This window comes from Jatropha curcas, chromosome 11 (genome assembly GCF_041381405.1).
Source record: "Jatropha curcas cultivar XTBG-Jc1 chromosome 11, XTBG_Jcur_1.0, whole genome shotgun sequence".
Lineage (NCBI taxonomy): Eukaryota > Viridiplantae > Streptophyta > Magnoliopsida > Malpighiales > Euphorbiaceae > Jatropha > Jatropha curcas.
Genome location: NC_143161.1, coordinates 19,258,390 through 19,280,334, shown reverse-complemented (window position 1 = coordinate 19,280,334; position 21,945 = coordinate 19,258,390). Strand labels below are relative to the sequence as shown.

The window sequence follows — 21,945 nt, the reverse complement described above, 5'->3', positions numbered from 1 at the left end:
TGTCATGAACATTGAGGGGAAATCCAAGGACAATGCAAAAGCAAGAGTAGACATGAAGGAAATTTGTCGTCGACCAAAACTCGAGCAATCGATAGGTACTGGAAAGTTTCCAAAGGCATGTTATTCTTTAGATAAACCCCAAAGGCAAGTATTATGTGAGTGGGTCCGATCATTGAGGTTTCCAGATGGATACGTATCAAACATGGGTAGATGTGTTGACATGAGGAAATATAGATTGTTCGGCATGAAAAGCCATGACTATCATGTTTTCATGCAAAGATTGATTCCTATGGCATTTAGCAAATTGTTGCCATGGAAAATTTGGAAAGCAACGATAGAGTTGAGTCTCTTTTTCAAGGAATTGACTATGATTATTATTCGATGCGATGATATGGACCAATTAGAGCGAGAAATCCCAGTAGTGATATGCAAATTGGAGCGAATTTTCCCACCTGGCTTCTTTGATTCTATTGAGCATTTGTCGGTTCATTTGCCCTATGAATGTCATATAGCAGGACCGGTACAATATAGATGGATGTATCCATTCGAGAGGTGAATCACTAATATCCCATTCTAATCACTACAATGTTTATTCAACTCATATTTACATATTGTCTTTCTATAATTACAGACACCTGCACAAAATAAAAAAGAACGTGCGCAATAAGGCAAAGGTCAAGGGATCAATTTGCAATGCATACTTGGTGAAAGAAGCTTCCACCTTTTATTCACACTACTTCGAACCACATGTTTACACCAAGCATCGAAGAATGCCACACAATGATGACGGAGGAGATCGAATAGAATCTGAGTTAGAAGGGAATCTAATAATTTTCACCTATCCTGGTTGTATGATTAGTAAATAAAAAAAAGACGATTGACTGATGCAGAGATACGAGTGACTCAAACCTATATTTTGTTGAATTGCAAAGAGATTACGCCATTTTTACAGTAAGTATAATCTTATAAATAGCTCAGTTAAATCATATTTATGATATTTTTGTTCGCTCATAAACAGGAAATATATCAAGCTTTTACGGCTACAAAATCCCAATTTGATTGATACTGCAGTTGATGCAAAAATAGACTTTCAATTTGCAGAATGGTTCAAATGTTACGTAAGTAACTTTCAAGTTACACAACATATATGTGTACATTCTTATATTTTTACTCGTGTCATTACTATTTCCCATAGGCTCGAAGCTCAAGAAACGATGTTGATAACAGATTCATTACTGATCTAGCAAAAGGACCTCTTCCGGTTGCTAATGCCTACTCTAGCTACTTTGTAAATGGTTACAAGTTTCACACTGAGGGTTATGGGACAAGCAGAAAGACAATGAGCAGTGGTGTTTGCATAAAAGGATCAAACTACAGTGACGAGTGAAATGATTTTTATGGAAAATTGGTTAAGGTTTTGGAGTTATAAAATCCATCCCTACCAATCAAGTGCATAATCTTATTCAAATGTGAATGGTTTGATCCTACACCAAACGTTATCATGAAAGTTCATCCTAAGTATAATCTTGTAAATATTAATCATAGAAGAAGATATACGAACTGTGAACCTTTTGTGTTGGGGATGCAAGCTGCGTAAGTGTACTATATTCCATATCCATCATTAAAACGAGATCGTTGCCATTGGATGGCAATATGCAAAATCAAGCCTAGAACAGTTGTTCATGAAGTTAAAACCAAACAATTTTCTTTACTCGCAATATCTGAGCCATTTCAAGAAGTTGCAGTTGATATGCAACCAATGCAAGTTATGGAAGATTTAACGGATAAACTGGATGATGAAAGTGAACTTATGTTGAAATAAGAGCATTAGATAATGAAGAGGAAGAAGATCAAATTATCATGGGTACCTCAGAAGACGAAGATCAAGAAGAAGAGGAAGAAGATGATGATGAAGATGAAGACATAAATAAATTAATAGATGTATATATAACATTAGTAATGAAGAATTATAATGTTTTTGACTTTCTTTATACATAGTTACCACATGTTCTACAATTCATATAATTGTATATATACATATGTAGGTTCTGTTATCTGTAGTACATATAGCTAGAGGTAGGGGGTTGATTCAGACGCGTCCGGCAGTGGTCTGTGTGGAGGTTGTGGCTGAGGACGCAGTACATGTGAACGAGGAGGGACTATCCCTCCTCTTCCTCCTCCTTATTCAAGTACACCTGGGGCTTCATCTTCTGCTCAGCCTCCCATGCCGCCACCACTTCCTTCTATTCCTTCCTCTTCTACACCATTTCCTGGAATAGTAGAGTCTTCACCAGCGTCACAGTCACCTACTGCACCAGGTAATCATAAATGTCATTTATTGTCATTTCAGTTATATATTATTTCCCTGTATTGATAGCATTTGTCACATACTCCTTTTACAGCTTCATCAGAGCCATGTAACAAGCTCAGTTTGGCAGCGGGACAATAAGTACTCATTTACTTTTTCCGATGTTGATAGCATTTCCCTGTATTGATGCATTCGTCTACTTATATTTCACTTAATTTTTTTTTTCCTTAGCATATATCCATCCTCTCAAGCATCAAGGCAAATACTGAGGATAATCAAGCTACACCTGGATAAAGATAGATACACATGGGATGCCATACCACAAGAGGCGAGAGACTTTTATTAGGAAGAGTTTCAGGTACGATTTGGTTCAAGTTATATCTTAATTCAATATAATTAAAATTTTGAATCCATGGGCCTTCACTTATTTTTTATGGAAATATTATTTTTCATTTTTGTACAAGCATTTCGTATGGGATGAGGCCATTACGGCTATGCTAAAAGTGGCATGGGAGAAATTGTGCGCTCTATGGTACACTGACTTCACTTATAGGATACGAAAAAGTGGTAAGAAGCAGCAGTACATGTCTCAGGAGATATGGGAGGGCTTGTAGAAGGCTTAGGAGGATCCTGCATTCAAGAGAAAGTCTGAGATATTTGCACGAAACAGGTGCAGTAAGATTGGCGGTGACGAAGCAGGACTTTCTCGACACACTGGTGGATCAATATCTACTATAGAGACATCTCAATTATTGGTGAGTCAATTAATCAGTATGCAAGTTATAAAATTGATGTTTAATGAAATGACACCATATTAATATATCATGCATAAAAATTCATTACAGGCTGAAAAAATATTGCCGTGAGCCCACACCGATGGAGGTGTTCACTTACACTCACACAAAGGACCATGATGGAAATATGTTTGTTGACAGATGTGCGTTGGCCATCAATGTAAGTCACAATGAAAAATTTTTACATTTACTTTATAGTCTTCTCTTATGCGTACAAGTTCAATATTTCAAAGCTTGCAACTGCATTGATTAATTAATTTATTGTTTTCAGGACAACTACAATTCAGCTCGCTAGCGTGTTATTTCTTCTCAGGCTAGATCTGAAGCTCAGCCCATAATTGATGAGTTAGCACTTTATCTGGAGGTCGTAGGGGCGAAAAGAAGAGAAAAGTATATGGCATCAGGTCTCAGGCATCACAGTAATACTATGGCTCAGCGTCTAACAATCCTGTAGCCTCCTCACGACCATAGTGCTGAGGAGATTAGTGCATTACGTGCTCATGTTGATGCGCAGGAGAGATAGCCTACAGACTTAAAGCGCATGTGATGCGAATGTCCAGTCAGGATGGTGCTGGTACTTCTTCCTCTGATCCTCCGCTACTACAGATCCACATGTTTCTACAGCTTTGTAGTAGTAACTATCGTCTTCTTTTAATCCCAATATTACAAACGATACCTTGGTCACTCCTGCCGATACTACAACACATCTAACAGATACTCCTGCCGACACTACGACAATGGATCGTGTAGAGGATCAACCTCATAGATTTGATTTCAGACCTTTTAGCTTTTCGTGATTTTTTCATATTTTGTATAGTATATTACATTCATAATTCCATTCTTAAATTTTTATTTTGTTGTGATGTTGATGATGGTGCTTGTGATTGTGACGTACATATATGTCGATTTTTGATAGGTGAAAAAAATTATGGTTTTTCAATATTATTAAATTTTTTTTCTATAATTATATTTTGCGACTAACTGGCGACCGAACTGTAACTAAAGTATAACCGTTAAATTTAAATTTGTGAAAAATCACCAACCAACCACTTTCAACTTTTGCAACCAATTTGCGACCGAAACGGCATAATTGCGACCGATAAATTTTGTGACCAATTTGCGACAAGATTTCAGCAGGAAAACATGACGGAATTTACCGACTGATTTGTATTATATTGCGACCGAATAGTCGGTCGCTAATTAGTGACCGAGTAGTCATTTAGTCGCAAAAAAAATTATGGCGAGCACTTCTGCAAACGATCTATTTGTGTCGCAAATCGGTTGCTAAATAAAATTAGCGATCGATTTCTTAGATTCAAATCGATCGCGATTTAGCATTTTTTTTTTTTTTTTGTAGTGAGAATAATGCTAAATGGCACAACTTGTGCTTGGCACAGTCGAAATAAATTGTCTATAATGCCTTCTTAAAAACAAATAATTTTTTTATAATGCCCTCTTAAATTTATTACTTTACTTTTTGAAATGGAGAAGAGAGAAATTACAGATTTTTTTTCTCTCTCTAAACCACAATCCAAGCGTGCAACTCTAGGTTTGCATTAGCTCACTACCTCCTTCGAATATGGTCTATGATGTAAAATGAAATCCGGTTTGGATACAAAAACGTACACCATTTGGATCTTCATCTTGGACATTACCAAATTCACTAATGACATTTCTCTTTTCTCCTTACTTTAATCCGGCGATTTTCTTCATTAACTAAAATCGTAGGTAAATTCTAGAGAGATTCATTGAACGGTTAGAAATTAAAAGAGACGAGCAAGTTATTGTTTTTGTAGATCTGTAAGTTGTTATTTTTATAGATCTGCTAGATGAAGGATTTTTAGGCTTCAGGAAAGAGAGAGAATGAGAGAGGTAGAGTTAGGTCAAAGTGAGAGAAAGAAAAGTTATTAATGGAGAAACTAGAGTAAATTAATTTGAGAGAGTACACATTTTGGTTTCTCTATATTCACTTTTACCTTACACAATCATACACAAGGACATTATAGACATTCTATCCAACTTGTGCCTAGCACAAGTTGATCCAAACATATTTATTCTTGATCTTATTAGATGTAGGAGACTAGTTTAATAAGGAGGAAAGATAATAAAAATATGCAGGATTACGCTAGTGATTTCCCTTGTTGAGTTTGAATTTGTGTAAGAGCAAGCTGTGCCGTTTAGAAGGATTCATAATTTAAATTCAACTAGTTAATTTTTATATTTAATTTCTTTTCCATAGAGTGGGTCCATTAGAATTAAAATTAGATTAAAGTCGAGCCATTTTCCAAAGTAATAGCATAATTTTTTAAACATTTTACAAATGTGATAGTAATAGTGACTATGGCACCTCCATACCACCATAGGAAAAGATAAACTAAGAGTAAGAAACACGTCAAGCATGGGTCTTCGAGATGCTTGACCAGCTCAAAGTAATGGTAGTCAATTGTCATGTGATCATAAGTTAAGAGAAGATTTCCACTGTTTACTGTCATATTATTAAATTCTAATTTTAGACAATTGATTTTATATTAATCAATTCTAACTTGCATTAATAATTAATTCAATTTTGAAAAAAATTTAATTAATTGATTCAATAAATTGGTATATATAAAAAAGAGAATCAAAAGATTTGTTTGGTTCTTGACGTGGCACATCATTTAAATAGTAAAGCGCCCTAAAATTTCAACATTTCATTTTTACTTGCTTTAGAAAATTTTACTTTTTAAGTCTTTGTTCAAATTTAAATTTCCAAACTTAATAATCATTATTACAGCTTCCTTAAACTTTCAAATTTAATTTTTCAAATTCAATAATCATTATTATAATTCTTAATCTTCCTACATTCCTTCTTTAAATGTTTAAAATCTAATGATCATAATTACAATTTGAAATTGCTATTAAAATACTAAAATAAATCTACATTCCAAATGTTGTCAAATCCTTCATCTTCTTATTTCAAACTTGCCAGATTTCTCTTCCTTTACATTGGAATAAATTGAAATTAAAAATTCCCTTTCATTAGGGATCAGTTAACTGCATTTCTCTTTTTTACATCGTCACTTTACAATAGACTATAAAAACTCACAAGAAATTTTTTCCAAGAGATGGTAGAACTTTCATCTCTTGGCAGATGAATTGTCAAGAAGATAAGATGGTGAGTAGTCTCCCTTTTTTCTCTTTTAGTATGTTTGATCATGATTTTTTTTTTTTTTTTTGAGTAAATTATTTGGCTATAAGTTTTATTTTCCTTCTCATAGTAAGTGGAATATTTCCATGTCAATAATATTTGGATCTTCAAATTCACTTTATGGTTTTTATGCATGCAGTTGCATGATTCAAATTAAACTGAATTTATTATGAGAAAGCTTATTGCTTATGTGTGCTTTTTCTGATTTTGATTTAAAATGTAAGAAATTGAGATGATGTGAAATTAATGGTTTTAACTTAAAAAAAGAACATTATGAAATTTTTTTGCTTTTTCTTTGTGTTGTTTGCTTTTTTTTTTTTTTCTAATTTCATTATTATTTTGTATTTTGCTAATTTTAGTTTTATTTATTTATTTTTGCAGAAATTAAAGTGTGTGGAATTCAAAATCTAATTTTAGTTTTGTTTCATTTATTTCTACAGCGATTGTAGTGTGCAATTGAAGACGATTAAAATATATTTGATGCAATAATGAATTAGTTATTATATTTGATTTTTTTTTAATTACATATTCCCAATCATGTTAAATCTCTAAAAAAAATCAAGTATTTAGATCATATTAAGTAATTTACAAGTTCATTTTATTTTAACGAAAAATATAAGTATTATATATCCGGGCAAAGCGCGGATTACTGCCTAGTAATACAATATTCATTAAACCTTATCGGTAATAAGGATTTAGAAAGTTGCATCCACCTTAAAGGGCAGAGAACTTCTCAAGGGAATTATACTCCGTTTGGTATAAATAAATTCAAAATATAGAATTCATTTGCATTCGTAAATGAATTTTTGTTTGGTATGATTAATTTAAAACATGTAATTCAATTGAGTTTCATGTAATCATGTATGAAATAAATTAATAATTAAAAATTCATTTGCTTTTGTTTCTTGAAATATCTTTGAATTAGTAATTTCACAAAAAAATAATAAATATCAATCATATTCGCTTTCCAAAGTAATACAATTTTTTTAAGGGTAAATTATTATTTAGTCCCTCAGGTTTTACATAATTAACCAACTAATCACAGGTTTTGAGAAAATATCTAGTTAGTCCCTCAGGTTTAACTCCGTCTAATTAAAAGGTCCTTCCGTCCGAAAAGTTGGTTTTTTTCCGTTAATTATAGAGTAAAAGACTAAAATACCCTCCGCAGCTGACGTGGACCATAAGGGAAAATTATTATCTAGTCCCTCAGGTTTTACATAATTATCTAACTAATCCCAAGTTTTGCGCAAATATCTAACTAGTCCCTCAGGTTTAACTCCGTCTAATTGAAAGGTCTTTCCGTCTGAAAAGTTAGTTTTTTTCCGTTAATTGAAGACTAAAAGACTAAAACACCTCTCCCTAGCTGACGTGGACCAGTATGAAGCGATAAGGGAGGGGATTGTATAAACTAAAAGACTAAATAATTTACCCTTTTTCTTTTTACCCCAAATTATCATCATAGTTTCTTTTTTAGAAAAAAAGTAATAAACATAATTTTCTATTTTATTCATATTTAATATGCAAATTTTATCAAGAAACATTACTATTATCATTGATAAAATCTAAAAAAAAAAAAAAAACAAAGTATTCCATCTATTCATAAATACTTTAATGTTTTTATGGTAATTAAGTAAGTAAATTTATTCTTATAAATTATAACAAAATATTAATAAATTTTATTACGTAACCTTAAGTAAGAGAGGAGATGTTATATGATTTTGGAAAATTATAAAAATAATTATTAAATTTAATATAAATAAGGATAAAATTGAAAAAAAAATTAATTACTCATTAATATTCTAAAAAAATATATATTTGCGGAGAAAACACAGGCTCTAAAATAATAGTTATTTATAGATAAAAAAGTAATTATCTATAGATAAAAAAAGTAATTGTCTCCATCGACTTTATATGAAACTCTTCAATTTTCATTTTTAAATTTAGCGAAGCTAATTTTTCTACTCGTGTAATTAAGCTTAGTCTATATAATTCTACATGTGCATAAAATTATAGGGAAAATTATTATTTAGTCTTTTAGTTTATACAATTCCCTCCCTTATCGCTTCATACTGGTCCACGTCAGCTAGGGAGAGATATTTTAGTCTTTTAGTTTTCAATTAATGGAAAAAAACTAACTTTTCGGACGGAAGGACATTTCAATTAGACGGAGTTAAACCTGAGGGACTAGTTAGATATTTGCGCAAAACTTGGGATTAGTTAGATAATTATGTAAAACCTGAGGGACTAGATAATAATTTTCCCTTATAGTCCACGTCAGTTGGGGAGGGGTATTTTAGTCATTTACTCTACAATTAACGGAAAAAACCAACTTTTCGGACAGAAGGACCTTTTAATTAGACGGAGTTAAACCTGAGGGACTAGCTAGATATTCTCTCAAAACCTGTGATTAGTTGGTTAATTATGTAAAATCTGAGAGACTAAATAATAATTTACCCTTTTTTAAACATTTTAAGACAATGATAGTGAATGTGAGATCTTCATACCACCACCGGAAAAGACAAACTCAGAGCAAGAAATAGCTTAAGATACAAAAATACCCCGACATTTGCGACATATTGCAATAACATTCTAAACTGACCTTCGTTTCCCAGGGACTCTAACTCAATAATTTAAATATATTTTCATCCTAAATATTTAGCAAAATTAGCTAAGGTTTACAATATAATAGTAATAAAATGGGTCCCACCTATCCAATTTGGATTAACTTAACCCAAACCGCTAAACTGCCTCTTTCCCATTTCTGCATTACCATCCTACGTGCCACCATGCAATCCACCTTTATCTCACCACGCGCCGCCCCAATAAAACCTGCAACTCCTTTCCATGGCCCTCTTATTCACTATATTCAATTGAAATTCCAAAACCAAATCATATTTTTAACTATATTCAACATTTAGGACCATAAAAACAGGATCTTTTAGAAAATCTATTAACTGCCATTTTCGTTTTTCCTATTAAATTTTAATTTTCCTTATTTCTTTTTCAAAAATAAAAACCATACAGTTTGAACAAAAGTGAGAAAGAAAAAAAAAAAAAACAGAAAAGAAATTACCTGTACATAAAGATATCTCTGTTATGTTTCTTGCTAGGAAAACAAGATTCCAAGAAATAAGGTTGATGATCTTCAAATCTTGCATCATAAAACCTCCCAGATCTTGGAGAAAAAGAAGTAGGAGACGATAAATTTTTAAAAACTCCAGTATTCTTAATTCTTGATTCTGCGTTTTGCTTTTCTTGCTCTTTCTTTCACTTCTCAAGAAAGAAGAGAGGGGTTTGAGGTTTAAAAGATGAGTTAGTGTTGTAAGAAAATAGCAATCTTTTATAGCAAAAATCAATTTCTTTTAAAGAAAAAGAGAGAAGGCTCTAAACAACGGTAGGTATTAAACAGTCCGTGCAATTGAATTATACACACGCACCTCATTGGGTGTTTAACTTAACCTCATTGGGATGGTTGGGTTCGATGGAGGAGAACGCAGAACAGAGCTAGCGATGGAGAAGGAGAAGGAAACGGTGCGTTTTGATTGATTGCGAGGGACGAAGTTCAGTTTAGGGTGTTATTACAATAAATCGCAAAGATCAGAGTATTTTTGTATGTTAGGCCTCAAGAAACACATCAAGCATGGTGGAAGCCTTGTGGAAGACTTTTTTCACTTCACATATATAATAAAAGCATGGCAGCAGACTTAAAAGATTTTTCTATAGAAAATTATATTTTGAGATTATAATGGAAAAATATATTAATGAATACCAGTACCACATTAATCATGGGAGATCAACTTTTTGTTGTTCTTTTTTTTTTTTTTTTAATTGTATGTGAATATAATTGATTGATTATATTTACATAATAAATACCTAATTATGTAATTAAATAAAAGTTTATAAATTCAGAGGCAACCTTTCAAAACAGTTATGAACTAATAAGTGAATGACACTCAAAATACAAGCTTCTCATTGATTTAGCAAATTTTAATTTCTTAATTTTCAGTTTTTTTTTTAATTTTATAAAATAGAATTACTAAATTTTAGGTGTCAAAAATATTGAAAAGGAGTTTTGCAAAGATTATTCTTAAATTTTAGAGTTCAAAGGTTTTAAAATAATGAAATTTGAAAATCTTTATTTTTACATTTATATTTAATTTTTTAAACCATTAAAAGAATGCAAGTACGAAGTTAGATTAGTCACTATAATCAATATAGAAATATGCATATATATGTATTCAACTTTTACACTAAATTTATTTGTTAATAATTTTAATTAATAGTTAAGAACTCTTTTGATTTAGCTTCTTATAATATCTAATAACAATAACAGTTGCTAATAACCGTTAGCTAATAAATGATCATTATTTGAAAATTGTTTGGTAATGGTTACTATTGAAATGTAAATTAAATAACTAGTAAAGCTATATATAATTATTTTCATAAATGATCATTTATTGTATATTTTTTTATTTATTTTTAATGCGAGTATATTATTTTTTATTTAATATATTATAAAAATAAAAATATTAGTTAAATTTTATAATAATATTTAATAGTTATTTATTATTTTTTGAATAATTATAAATAAAAGATGGCACAAAATATTAACTTTAAAAAAATAATTTATCAATACTTATTTTTATAAGATAATATAATATAAATCAAATTAATCAGTCATGGCAATTAATAAAATTAAAAATACAGCTTATTGCATCACAAAATCTCTGTATTTATAAAATCCATGAAAACGTAAAATGGATTAATTATAAACTATAGAATTTTATATTCCATTATTTGGTTGTGAAACAAAATTGGTGAAGTTGAAAAAATATCTTTAGAATAAAAGTAGGTGATTTTTAAAGTTTATCATTAATAAAAAAGCACGATAGAATAAAATTTGTGAAGGGAAAGAAAAAAGAAAGCTAAAGGATAAAAAGTCATCCATGGCGTTTGTGAAGGGCAAGAAAAAAGAAAGTTAAGAGATAAAAAGTCATTTATGAGGGTTTTTGATAAAAATAATACTCTTCAAAAAACTATTTCTCAATTTAATGTCATTTCAAAATTATTTACCAATCTAATGTTTGTTCTGCCATTGAAAGAGTGTTGCACTAAAACCACCAACTAAATTGGTGGTTTCAGTGTAATCGAAAAGATAACTCGTACTGACAAGTCAGTAAAAAGTAATTGTATAAATAAACAATAATTTTTATTTTATTCGAGACTACTAATTCATTTGGTGGTTTCAATACAAAATAAAATTTTAAATTTTTAAATTGTCTTTTGCCTAAGACACACGATTCATCTGGTGGTTTTAATGCAAATATGAAATATGATCACTAGTGAGCAAAAATTACATAGAAAAATAGTATCTTATTAAGAGTCCACCAAGTTAATTAGTGGTTTCAATAAAAAAAATTTATTTACTCAAAATATTTTTTCGTCAAAACAGACATATGATATGGTAGTTTTGGTTGACAATTATTTCAAGTTGAGTGATAACAACATAAGTTTCCTTACATAGTTAAAAAATTAATAAGAGTAATGAAGTGCTTCAAATTAAATTTATATTATGTTAAACATGTCTTAATAATTAATATATGAAAAATTAATTATATTATTGTCTACCTAAGTGTCCTCCTGTACCATACCTTAGAAGCCTCCTATTACAACGTAGGTTTCGACGTACTGCATCTTCTGTATTGCATCTTCTGTATACTATACATAATATTATTATTATGATCTACTATTATAATCCATATATAGATCTACTTTTTCGTGATATATAATATTATTATTATGATCGACATATAGAAATCAATAAGAAATTATTACAAGTAAAATTTATATAAATATCACAAACATTCATAATATATACTACAGATCTACTATAAATACATACATACATACCAGAAATATATTAAAAATATATATTAGAAATATACTAAAAATATTACACTACAAATATTCATTGCATCTAGAAAAAAAATATAGAAATATATTTTTGCTGACTAGTGGTCACATCCCATAGTTGCACTAAAACTACCAAATAAATTGTGTGTTTTAGTAAAAAGGCAAATTGACAACTTAAAATTTTTATTTTGTATTGAAACCAATTCAACTGTTGTAAATTACAAATATAAAGTTATTACCTGAAAAAGGATAATAAGTTTAAAAAATTTCAACTTAATTTATTACCTGAAAAAATCAACCCCAATTGAGTAACCAAACTAGACTAAAAGTTATTAACCTAAAATTGACACTTACTAAATATCATTTATTCTTAAATATACATGTCATATAAAATTGACAATAATTCTATGAGAAGATTTAATTTAAATTTATGTTCTCCATTACCAAAACATAATAACAAAAACAAATATATAAATCATATTATATATGGCAATATAAATTTTAGCAAATGCAGGGCATGTATATATAAAACTAAGAATTAAATAAATTTTCAATCATAGAAATTCTAACGCATCAAAGACGTGAAAGATGAAATGGGAAGAAAATGTTACCGACTGAATTGAGTCCCTCTATTATTTTTGCCTCAACATAGAACACAATTATTAACTATTTTAATTCAACTATGCAAGCATCTTCGTCTTTTTCTTTTATATATATATATATATATATATATATATTTTTTAAAATATTACATATGACTTTCAGATTTGGGACCTAACTTTCTAGTTTTAATTATTGACCTTTAATTGTTAAGCACTTACCATAATTTTATTTCAAATTTAAAAATATAATGGATTTATTTAAATAAAAAGTTTGACATTTTTCCATTTAGAAATTTTTAGAATTAACATATTTAAAAGTACTTTTTTTTTAAGAAAACAAAAAAGTTGAGAGTTTTTCAAACTGTATTTTTAAGGCACTAGCTGAAAATATAGTTAAAATAGCTAAAGGCAAATAAATATGAATTAATTTTATCTACACTATATATCTGAGATGAAAAATTAAGGTGTGAACCATAAAATTTTTTTCTTTGCTTTTGAAAATGGATGTCATGATAATTAGTGATGACAAATATATCATAATAACATTATATGCAATTAAAGAAAATTTTTTCAATTAAGTTTAGTTACGGAATACACGTATCGCTATTTTATTACCTTATATGACAACTTTTGCCATTATTAATAATTTTTAAGGTTATAAAATGAATTTCCTCCTAAAGTTATGGTATGAAATCTTCCCTCCACATGTAGTTATGATGAAAAATAATAATTTATCATAAAAATGCTGTTTTTAATAAGGATACACATGATTTACAGTGACAAAATTATTGTCACCAAAGCTATGTGTTTATTAATGAAGATAAATGTGTCACAATAAGATCATATGAAAGTTAAAGAAATTTTCAATTTAAATTAGTTACAAAATACACTTTCATCATTGTTGTTATAATATTTATCAACATTTCAATGTCATTAACACAATTCCCTCCAACATTTGTGGTGATGAAATTTCCCTCCAAACATCATCATAGAATGTTATGTTTCGTGAGGAAGCTTATAACTTGTAGTGACAAGACTATTGTCATGTAAGCTATATGATTATTAGTGATGATATATCCGTCGTTATTAACTCATAAGGAAGTAAAGAAAACTTTGTCAATTAAATTTAGTTACGATATTCTTCCGTCACTATTGTTTTTACCTTACATGATGGTCCTTGTTGTCGTTATTAATTTTTTACTATCACTGAAAGAATTTCCTCCAAAATTTATAGTGCTAGATCTTCCCTCCTAATGTGACCATGACGAAAAATAATAATAAAGTCATACAATATCATTTTTGGTAAGGGAGTACATGATTTACAATGAAAAAATAATTGTCACTAAAGCTATGTACTTATTAGTGACAATTAATGTGTAACAATAAGTTCAGATGGAAATAAAAAAAAAAAAATTCATACACTTTCGTAATATTTCAACATACACTTTTGTCACTGTTATTATAATTTAGATGATGATTATTATTATCAGTGGTAATATTTCACTATCACTAACACAATTCCCTTCAACATTTGTGGTGATGAAACTTCCCTCCAAATATAATCATAGCAAAGAATAATTCATCATAGAATGTGTTGGCTTAAGGGTCAATTTTATCTTGAGATTTTGATGATTATGCAAAACAAATAATTTAATATTCTTGTATGTGCTAAAATTATTTTATGCAGATTTTTAATATAGAAATAGCTAAAGAAGACAATTTCCTACAAATTCAAGATTCTTTAAAGACCATGATGTCACGACCCATTTCCATGGACCGGACCGGCACTAGGACCTGGGTGGGCTTAAGGCCCCCGAAGCCCGTAGTAAGCCTATATTATGCAAATCTCATTTACTATTCATAACTGTGGATACAGGCCCAATAATCTATTTCAATTATGTATCACTAGTATAGTTCATCTACAACCCACTAGAATACAATTGCGGAACTCTACCTGTACATTTACATCATCATTTATTTATCGTTTACAGTCTTCTATACTTATGTCTCAACTCCATAGGATTTTTCTTTCTTCTATTACCTGGAAAAAAAAATAGGCAGGCAGGAGTGAGCGCCAAACTCAATGAGTAGGGTTAGATAACCCTCTCACCCCACACAATCATACAGATGCTAAAATATTTTTATTTGTTTATCGATTAAATTTATGATCATGCAGTGTCACACAAATGACAATACAACAGCAACCACAACTATTATCACCTTCATATAATCACATCACGTGGAAATTAGTCGGTGGCACCACCTGAAACCCCAACGAGCCGTCCTCACACATGGCTCGCCCTCTCATACATGTGCACCAGGGAGCCGATCCCCCATACGGCCAACTGGTCTAATCCTCACTGACCAGTCCTCTCATTGTTTTTCCATTCTCTCTTTTCTTTTCCATACCAACAGGAGGCAACCCGGTGGTCTCCATCCAATCTAGATCATCAAGTGCTCACAACAGGAGGCCACCCTGCGGGCTACAATCAAATCTAGATTATCAGGTGCGCAACAACAAGATGCCATCCTGTGGTTTTCCATACAATCCATATCATCAGGTGCACACGGGGGCGCCGATCTCCCATTTTCCCGGCCGACGGTCAACTATCACATCATATTCAGGATCCATATCACAAACCGTCCTCACAAACCCATGGTGGTCCACTTCATCCCAATTCCACACAAACAAGGCACAGTATATTCATAGCACAAGTAATCAAACAACTTTCAATATCAACAAATAGTACATCATAATATGGCAATTCAACAAAATAATGCATGCCAACATTTAGCCGTGAATGCATGAATGCAGGCGGATGATACTAGTTATCTAACACTACTCACAGTTCTTTATTGTCCTTTAAAGGACTGTCTTATAGCCACATGCTTCCAGCTTTTGTTCTCGCATTTTGGTATTCCATAAACCTTTAAAATAAACAAGAAAATTCTAAATAAGAATTTTAATTCAAAAACTTATATTTCACATTCATTTATTTATTTCAGTTACCGGTCATTTAATTCACTTGTTATATATGCATATATATATCTGGGTCTTCTCCTAAATTTTTTCTACGTAATCTACTCTCGATATTAATTTCAATTTTTATTTTTCTACCGAACTCTATTTTACTTTCTACCGAAATTTATTTTATTTTTCTACCGAAATTTCGGCGGCATCTCCCCTAAAAATTGGACTATCCACCTGTTAAGATATCAACAGTTCATCAAATATTTCAAACCACACAGCCCATCCATCGGGCAATCAAACAAGTCAATTTCTCCCATCCTCCATATTTTCCATATCAACATAAATTTATAAATGTTTCTTTAATTCTATATATCATCATTCCTAACAATTTATTTATTACACGAATTTAATTTTAATTATTCAAGTAATTTTTATTAATCAATGGATCAACACTAAATTAAATTAATTTAGTAGATCTAACCAAATTAAATTCATTTAACTAATCAAAATTGCTAAATCAAATTAATTAATCAAGATTACTAAAATCGATTTAATTCACTAAAATTACTAAAATCAAATTAATCAACTAAATTATTAAAATTAAACTAACTAACATGACTAAATTTAATTAACTACCATGAATAAAATTAAATTAATTAACGAAAATGCGTTTAAATTAATTTATACCCCAAATATAATTTTTTGTAGAATTTCTGCTAGATCGGAAATTTCCACGCGTGCCGGATCGGAGAGCAGCGGCTGTTGGTGGTCGGAGGCGCGCTGGAGCAGCAACTAGGCGGTGGCGATGGCGCGACGCTTTCTCGAACGAAGACAGAGGGAGGTTGGGTCTGCTCGTGCCGCGCGATCTGACCCAGGAAGCTGGTGGAGGCGCTGCGACGTGGAGCGGCTGGACGTGGCACTGGAGCTGCGTGCGGTGGCGCTCGGTGGTCGATCGCCTCTACTGGAGCGGCTGGAACACAACGCCGACGCAGATCCAAGGAAGAAGAAAGGAAAAGGAAAGAAAGAAGAGAAAGAAGAAGAAGAAAAAGAAGAAGAAGAAGAAGGAGGAGGAGGGAGGGGAGGAGGAGGAGCGGCGCTGCTCCTTGCATGTGCGAAGAAGAAGAGAGAAAAAAAAATAAAAAGAAAGGGAGTGTTTCTAGAGGTTTCAAGGCCATTCCGGTTCGATTCGAATCGATTTGGTCCAACTCAATGATTTAGCTCGATTCTTATTTGATTTGTAGGTTTTTCACTTGGTTTTCAGATTATCCGTGTGGTTTTCAAAAAATCGCTTTGATTCCCGAGTTTGGTTTGATTTAATTTTATTATTCAGTTAGGTTAGAAAACATTCCCTTCATTTACTCAATAAAAATAGTAACAGTAATAATATTTGATTTTAGTTTATATACCAATTACATACATAATCATATATTTAAAATCAATTAATAATTTGTATCATATTTTACTTCATCAACATTTTAAGCATTGTCCAATCGAAAATCCCGAATAATCCGTTTTGGGCTTGGGCCCAATTCAAATTTGGACTCAAAGTTAGAATTGCTCGATCGTAACAACCCATATTATCAAAAATTCAGATTTTTGATTTAATAAAAATTCCAAAGTTTAGAAAATAAAAATTCGGGGTATTTCACATGAAGATTGTTGAAATTTTTTTAGTGGTTAATATCTTAGGATATAACGTAGGATAGAGAGAATATTATTTCATAAGCACAAAAATGTTTTTCTCTCTCAAAATCATTTTCAAAAATTACCTTAAAAAGAAAAGTCAAATCTTGCTCTTTTAATTTCACTTACCTAAATGAAAAAGATTTTGGATCAATTATTTTTGGCAACAAATAATCAAGTATTTGCAAAAGATTCACATATCTTTTTATTTTCGGTAAGTGCCTTAAAAAGAAAAGTCGAATCTTGCTCTTTTAATTCCACTTACCTAAATGAAAAGGATTTTGGCTTAAATATTTTTGGCAACAAATAAATGAGTATATAAAATATTTTCATGCATCATCTATTTTCGGAATGTCAAAGATACTCATTAAAAGCTAAAGATCAACATCTTTTATAAACATGATTTTTATTCCTCTTATAAAAATGTTGCTTCTTCTTTTGAGAATTTGGTTTTTGCAAGAGTAAGAGTCCATTGATTAAAAGTTTCAGATCTCTTAAAGCTCTCTCTTCAAACCACCTTATTTCTTTTCATCTATTTGCTTCAAGAGATATTTTTTTTGAGAAAAGAAAACTGGTAACAATATTTTCTAAAGAACAGTTCTGAACTTTGATTTTTTTTTCAAAATCCGTTTTCTATCTTCTTGTGCTTATAATTGTGTTTCTCTCTATCTATATAGATTCTTGTAATCTGTAATAGGGTAGAGATTTTTAAATGAAAAACTTTTGTGTAATAGCTTAGGTGAAAAGTTATGGTGTAATAGGTTATCAAGCAACCTTCTCCTTGTGTGAGCTTCTATTGTCTTGATGTGAGTTTTTATTCTTTGGAAAAATAGCAAGGGTTGAGGTTGATTAGAACCTTTGAAAAATGTAGTGGGACAAAGGTTAGATCTAGGTGTTGATCTATTTTCTTATAAAGTTGGTTTGTCTCTTACTCTTGAAAAGAGATAACATAGTGAAGGATCTCAAGATGAGTCTTGGGGAGTGGATGTAGGCGAGTTAGTGTCGAACCACTATAAACCTCTGTATTTATTTTCTTTTATTTTCTGAAATTCTGCTTGATTATATTTTATTTACACAACTGTTAATCTTTTTAGAAATGCAAAGTTGTTAATGAATTTCTGGATTTCAGTATTGTGATCATACCGAGTTCTAATATGTCCCTCTACATTCATTGTAAATTACAAAAGAATTAGGATCACTTTTCTAATTTTGCTTAGAGCTTTGTGAAGCAGTTCTAAAATGCAATAACTATTTTTCACAAAATCTTTCTAAACTTGCATTAAGCTTTGTGAAGCAGTTCTAAAATGCAATAACTGTTTTTCACAGAATCTTTCTAAATTTGCTTCAGCTTTGTGAAGCGGTTCTAAATGCAACAACTGTTCTTCATAGAGTCTTTCTAGACTTGCAATGAGCTTTATGAGGAAGTTCTAAACTTGATAACTAACTCTCACAAACACTTTTTAATTCCTCCGCGACAATATTTTGATTTTGTTTTTGAAATTTGATTTTGTTTTTGAAAATCAAATTTTTGGAAAACCTAATTTACCCCTCCTTTTGGGTTGTGCCATACATAAACTGGACCCACAATCTGATATCAGAGCTTTGGCTCTTGACTTACTGAAGCTTAACCGCTTAAGAGAAAATATTCCATGGTAGCCCCACTTCCTCTTACATCTTTAGAAGGTCAATATATTTCTAGACCACCTCTGTTCAATGGTTCTAATTACTCTTACTGGAAAATCAGAATGGAAAACTTTATAAAATCAGTTGATATAAACTGCACAAGGAACATTATTACTGGTTCTCGCGTTCCTATGAAAACTATAGAAAGTGTAGCAGTCCGAAAGACAGAAAAGGGTATACCGATGCTGATTGGCATGATATATCTATAAATGAAAAAGCCATAAATATTCTTCACTGTGTATTAGATCCAACAGAATACAACAAAGTATCTGGATGTAAGTCTACAACGGAAGTCTGGGAAAAACTCAGAGTTACCTATGAGGGTACTGACCGAGTGAAGGAATCCATAATCAGTATCCTTTGGAGAGAATATGAAATGTTTAGTATGAACGAAGGAGAGACTATAGCTGAACTAAATTCTAGATTCACAAATATAGTTAGTCCATTGAGAACTCTTGGAAAGGAAATTTCAAAAGATGAGCTTGTTAAAAAAATCCTTAGAATTCTACCTAAAAAATGGGATTCTATAAAAACTGCCATGAACTACAAAGAGACTCCAGTAACCTATGATTATTTGATGGGAGTTCTTATTTCAGAGATGAAATCTTCTTTGACTGTAGAAGATAAGAAAAAGAAAGGATTGGCTTTGAAAGTAGTTTCTAGTGAAAAAAGTTCTTCTGATCTTGATAGTGATGATTTAGTACTTGTTGCTAAGAAATTTAAGAAGTTTTATAAAAAAAGTAGAAGGCCATAGAAAAAGTTTATCAAAAATAACTTTTCATCTAAAAATAGTAACTTGCCTAAGAAAGAACCTTCTGAAGTGGTTTGTTATGAATGCAACAAGCCCGATCATATCACGCCTAACTGTCCTAAGTTGAAAAAGAAGTCAAAGAATGAAAAGCTGGAGCGGGCATTTGTAGTCGATTGGAGTGACTCAGATGATTCTAATTTTGAAAGTCAAAGTGACCGGGAAGAAATTGCAAATATTTGTCTGATGGCCACTATTGATTTTGACGCCAAAGAAATCAGCTCTCTGACTTCAATAGAGAAAGCTGAAAGTAGTAAAGTAGATGCAATAGGCCAAAAGCATGATGAAAGCAATGTAAGTATCTCTGAACTTGAATCTAAAAGTTATCTTCTAGATACTTATAATAACCTTTACACTGAATTGAAAAAGCTTGCTAAAAAGCATAAAGTTCTAAAGAAGGATTACAGAAAGTTGAAAACTGAATGTAGTCATTTGAAAGATGCTTTTTATCAAGAAGTTACATGCAAAGATCTTTTTATAGAGATCAAAGATCTTAAAGATTGTAATAAAAAATTTTCAAAAAATTTGAAACACTTTGAAGAAAAGTGCAAAAGTCTAAATTCTGAAAATGAATCTTTAAAACTAAGATTAGAATTCTGCAGTAAATTTTAGAATCATTTTTCTGAAGAAAAGACAAGTTCTAGCTATGATAGCATTTCAAGACAATATAATGTTTCTATTAAGAAAAATGCTAGTTCTAATGTTGTGACTTTAGAACATCAAAAGCACTTTGAAAAATCTTGTAGTCTCAACAAAAAGAAAAATCACAGTAAGATGAATGTAAAAGGATCTACACCTGTTACCACTAAGCCTCCAGGACCTAATAATAGGTGGGTACTATTGACGCGTGTCTTTATGCCCCCGCCTGATCCGATGAGGATATGAGGATGCGGAATGAAGGGTTAATGCTATCTAGAAGTCTCTTAATCCAAGGATTTAAATTAAACCGATTTTAAGTTTCTTGTTGGGTCAGAGTTGCGTCACGCAGCTAAGCAGGTGCGTGACGGCATCGTCAGTTGCGTCACGCAGCTCTAATCCAAAAGCAATTCGGATTTATATGACGACACCAAAAATGACGACATAACGGTTTTTTATTCTGTCTGAGTGACACATGGCTGTGGTCCAGAAAGGAAGCTGCATCATGCATCTAACCAGATTCATCACCTAGTCGTAAGTTGCATGACGCAGCTACCCTTTGCTGCCCTACATCTATAAATTGATCTTTTTCTCTCATTTGAAGGGGCTTTTGGAAAAACTCACTTTGGGCTATATTTTTCTCCAGAGACTCTTCTGAGTTCATTTGAAGAAAAATTGCCATTAGATATCAATTTAGGTAAAAACAAAATCATAAAAAAGAAAAAATCAAGAGAGAAAAGAATAAATGTTTGAATCCTTGGTGATAAAGCTTCTGGGAGGCATTAACTATCATTTGTTAAGGCATTTAAGCCACTTACAATCCTCAATCTGAGGATTAGGTAATTCCTTTACCCTTCTTTGTATTTATTTTTATTTACTTTTGTGGTTTTAGTAGTTTAAGCTTCTTTAAACTGTATTATGTTCATCTTTGGTCATTTTAGGTTTTCTTAAAGCATATTTAGATAAAAAAAATGATCTAAACAAATCATTTGAAAAATAAGCTTGGGCCAGAACAGTTGTGTCACGCAACCAATGGATCCGTAACGGATCTGGAAGATGCTTGACGAATCTGTTCATATCCAAAATTTTATTTCTATACCCAGTGTTCTATTTTCCAGATTGTGGATTTAAAATAAGTTTCTAACGGATCTGGAGTTTTAGGGACAGTCCCGTTACAGAACTATTAGATCCGTCACGGAACTAGAAGATCTGTGACGCAGCTATTCTAAGATTCCAAAAATAATTTTTGTTTTTTTTTTTAAATAATAAATTTTGTACAAAATAAAGTTTAATTTCTCCAATAAATCCGAAGATGTCCAATTATGAACAGATTGCAATTTAATTAAGTTTAGAATACTAA

The 21,945-nt window shown here is 31.1% G+C and overlaps 1 long non-coding RNA gene and 1 pseudogene across 1 annotated transcript; one reads left to right on the top strand and one right to left on the bottom strand.

Moving 5' to 3' along the window:
• Positions 1–202: 202 nt before the first annotated feature.
• Positions 203–1,822, top strand: LOC149492684 (uncharacterized; annotated as a pseudogene).
• A 12,744-nt stretch (positions 1,823–14,566) lies between these two features.
• Positions 14,567–16,776, bottom strand: LOC149492683 (uncharacterized). The gene is made up of 3 exons (XR_016318935.1): positions 16,463–16,776; positions 15,652–15,732; positions 14,567–14,845 (listed from the first exon to the last, which is right to left on the bottom strand). It is a non-coding gene; the product is annotated as an uncharacterized LOC149492683 (long non-coding RNA).
• Positions 16,777–21,945: the final 5,169 nt, after the last annotated feature.